This window comes from Azolla caroliniana, unplaced genomic scaffold, assembly GCF_043228905.1.
Source record: "Azolla caroliniana isolate FFs.n. ecotype wild unplaced genomic scaffold, voAzoCaro1.0.p SCAF_1, whole genome shotgun sequence".
Taxonomy (NCBI): Eukaryota; Viridiplantae; Streptophyta; class Polypodiopsida; order Salviniales; family Salviniaceae; genus Azolla; species Azolla caroliniana.
This window is the reverse complement of record NW_028230436.1, coordinates 21,293,172-21,294,931: the sequence shown is the minus strand read 5'-3', so window position 1 is coordinate 21,294,931 and position 1,760 is coordinate 21,293,172.

The following is a 1,760-nucleotide window of genomic DNA, read 5'->3' as shown; positions in this document are numbered from 1 at the left end:
ATACCTTCCCAGAATTGGGGTGAAGCTTGATGGTTCTATCCAAAGGAATCGAGACGGACTTACAGTCGGTCATCCTGAATTTGAAGAGCATACTCAGCACGTAATGTCGTTGGCTGATTAGTATGCCTTCGGGGGTGCGGATCACTTCGATCCCAAGGAAGTAATGAGGGTCCCCTAGATCCTTCACGTCGAATGATGTTGCAAGCTGGAGCTTCACGCAGTCAATCTCACCTAGGTTGGTGCCGGTGATGACCAAGTCATCAACATAAAGTAAAATTCTAACCGGCCCGAGCCGACCTTTCCGGATGAATAGTGAGGAGTCTGATTTTGACGTCACAAATCCCAACTGACGCAATCGTTGCGTGATCTTCGCGTTCCAGGCACACGGGGCTTGCTTTAGTTCGTAAAGGGACTTCTTCAATCGGCACACCGCCGAAGTGTTCATTCCGGAGTGAAATCTGGGGGGTTGTACCATGTACACCTGTTCCTCAAGCTCACCTTGCAGGAACGCATTCTTTACATCCATTTGATGTAAGTGCCGTGCCACCCCTTTGCCGCAGCTACCGCAAGCAAAACACGGACGTGTTATTCGCTGGTCGGACAAGGCCTAACACAAGGTGTCACGGAGACACTTCACCAAAGGGTGATTACGGCATAGGATTAAGATTCAACGATTACACCGACTTACGTAGGTTACACGATTAGAGTGCTTTGGTTAATTACACGCGTAAGATATAACAGTAATTACAGAACGGAAATCAACACAGAAGTATAAACACCATATGCTCTATTAATTATCCGCTGTGATTACAATGGGGTCCGGGCCTTTAAATAGGTTTCCGGCCCGTAGTACAAAACGGTGCCTATCGCACCTATTCGGGATCCGTCCGGATCTGGAACAGCATACCGTTTCCAGTCCGTCCGTCCACACTATGCTTATTACAACCATACTTAATTAATTCCTTCACTCCGTATTTTGGAGTCCTTGCCGGCCGGTAACACATGGCACGCCCGTGGGACAGTACCTTGTACGTCGAACCCTTCTTGGCCCCTTCATTGTTCACCCAAATTGTCCAAAATACTGTGTTCCAGAATTTCCACTTGTTCTTCCGGTTGTGGTTGCTGCGGCTGTGCTTGCTGCTGCTGTGGTTGCGGTTGGGACTGAGGCTGCTCCGGCTGCTCTATAGGCGGCTGCTCCGTTTGTTTCTCTGACTCCGGCATCTCCGTTTGACTGCTTCCGGTCCGGTCTCCTTCCAGTAACGGTTCCTCATCACTGAGGTTGACCGTAACTGGTTCTCGTGCTTTCTCTTCCCGGATCCGGGACCTCTCGTAGCTTTCAAACTGGATCTGCGCCTCCAGCCTGTCGTCGTCCAGCTGAGCTACAAGTTGACGGACTTGCCCTAGTTGGTCCTCTGCCAAGGCTTGAAAGTCTTCGGCCAGCTCATCTCTTATGCCGGTGAAGTCTTCGGAAGTCAGCATATAGCAATCATCTCCCTCCTTCCGCCGGTTCTCTACGTCGGCCCGGAGCAATTGGAGTTCCGCCGCGTTCGTGGCCCACTTGGTCCACCATTTGACGGAGCCGTTGTCAATCAAGCTCTTGGTCTGGTTCAACCAGGCCCGCATGATATCCTGGATGCGACTTGCTCCCATTTGCGCTCTACTTTCCACCACTTGTCGCTCCTCCTTCAACTGCTTGATGAGATTCGCCGTATCCTCCGCCTGCTCTCTGTAGCGCGTCAGCTGCCCTTGATATGTTGTCT